Below are 2,413 nucleotides of genomic sequence, written 5' to 3'. Positions count from 1 at the left end.
AGGTCAAAGGCAGGTTCAAGTTAGAACTGAGCTACACGAACTAGAACTTCAATATTTAGTGAAGTGGGCCTCTCTTTCTCACTATCATGATACTTGGATTCTAAAGAATTGGATCCTACAGAATGATCATCCACATATTATCCACTTTCAATGGAATTTCCTAATCAATAGTGGCTCGGTACCAGTTTTGGTTGATGAGAGAAAACCAGAGTGGTTGAAAATTGATCGTGTTATTGTATGTCGGGAAAATGTAGACTATGACAACAGTATGTATGAAGTTGAAAAGCCTTGTATAATAGGTCCCAAGAAGAATACGAGGTATGAATTTCTTGTGAAGTGGATGGCTCTTGATTACTGTGATGCAAAATGGGAAGACATTTGCAATGAAGAGCTATTGGGTATGGCTAATAAGCTTGTTGAGAGACATCAAAAAGAAAATGAGTGGGCTGAAAGTGATTCTGGGCATCTTGTTGGATTGATCCTGATGCAACAACTAAGCTATTTGAACATTGGGATTCTTCATAGTTACCAGCTACAAGGAATTAAATCGTTATTGAACAATTTTGAACAAAAGAGAAATGTGATTCTCACAGATGAGATGGGCCTTCGAAAGACAATACAAGCTATTGTGTTCCATGTGTGCATGAAGAATGAGAATCTTAGCAGTAATCCATTCCTTGTAATTGTTCCAAAAATTACTCTTCCTGGTTGGGATCAGGAATTTCAGAAATGGAGATTAGATTTAAACGTGATTCTCTATCAGGGTGATAAGGACTCACGTTTCGGTATTCGTGAGCACGAGTTATACACATCTACAAATAAAGTTCTCTTTGATGTCTTGGTTACAGTTTTGAACTAGCAATGGTTGACAACTTTGTTCTACAAAAATTCAAGTGATTCAACCTCTAGCGATATTACAGTTTTAGATGAAAAGACTGTGAGTTATTTTTCTACAGTGGATCATCTTCAAAATATATTAAACTAAGTGGCCACATATATTTATGTAATTCGTTCTACCACTATACATGTTCCACCTTCATTTGCGTTATTTACAGGGGAAGGGGATGTTTTTCCTTGCATTCTTTCTACTTCAGGGAGTATGCTGACTGTAGTTTCTATACCCTTTGGAAAAGTGAACCAAACTACTGGTAGTACATCTGCAATTAGTGTGTTAGTTGTCTCTAGTGTTGCACCAGTCACCACAACTACTATAACTGTTTCTTCAGCAAGCATTAAGTAAAAATACCACACCTCAACATTTTACCATGGATCAAGTGGAAGCACTGTAACGCCACCCTTGGTAAAAGGTATCCATGAGAAAAAGCCTGAAGTTGTTGCTAAAAAGCAGAAAGAGAATTATCCTCTCATCACTAGCAAATAGTTAAATATCTCGAGAAACAACCTTTAACAAGACTTTGTACTGTCTAAGATTCATGATTAGTTATCGAAAATATTAATGTGAAGCATGTGCCATTATGAATAAGGAGTCGATATCCAAGGCAAATATATGACCCAGAAGTATTCTTACCCAAAGCCAATAGAGTTACGGGAGGATAAATTATTCGAAGTTTAAGCAAAAATGTAGTCCCGGGAAGCAATGTTTTAGAACTGCTCATGAAGAGATGAACGGTCAATTTCATTACGGCAACACCTTCTTGTACTTTCAGAAACCGCTACGGGTGATCCCGTAAACAATTGTTGGTTTTCATGGAGTGGTATGTGGTTTGTTAAGTATACGTGGCCAAACAGATGGGGCCAACTCCTATTACATACACAAGAAACGTATTAGGTGTAATGTGAGTTTAAATATAATAAAAAAACCGAAGCAACACTTGGTAAAAACATTATAGGAGTAGGTTTCATAATATTATATATTATTTATATAATATGTATAATATTAAAAAGATGTCATTAAATATTATTATGTTGGATATTTTCAAGAAATAGGCAGTTCTGTAACTATTTTAGTAATAAGTATTATAATTGATTAGACAGTTAGCTAACCAGCTAGGGAGCAGAAATAAAAGCCTAGAGATTAGATTTTGAAGGGGTTGGGAGTTTAGTTTTCATGACTTAGTATTGTAATCCAAAATATCTTTGAAGTCTGAATAATATATTTTAGTTTGATTTCAACATTGGGAAGTTGTAGTGATTATTTTTCTTGAGTTCCAATATTCAAATTTATGTATTTTCCTCTCTTGGACAGTATAAGATGCAGCTAGTGCTTTGGTTTAGTTTTTTATAATTTTACTTAATTGTACTCATTAAAATTAATTTTGAAGCCCTTAATAAAGTCCCCCACATCTAGGAATTTTATTATATTTTCTCAATCTCACATTATTCTTTCTAGAGTTAAAGCACAAATTCTTAACTGCCTATTCCAAAAATTTATCTCTTCCATTTTCTGCTTCCA

This window comes from Pinus tabuliformis, chromosome 4_1 (genome assembly GCF_031772625.1).
Source record: "Pinus tabuliformis cultivar Carrire ecotype Pingquan chromosome 4_1, CPIR1, whole genome shotgun sequence".
NCBI lineage: Eukaryota > Viridiplantae > Streptophyta > Pinopsida > Pinales > Pinaceae > Pinus > Pinus tabuliformis.
The sequence above is the reverse complement of the archived record's forward strand: the minus strand, read 5'-3'. Positions refer to the sequence as shown.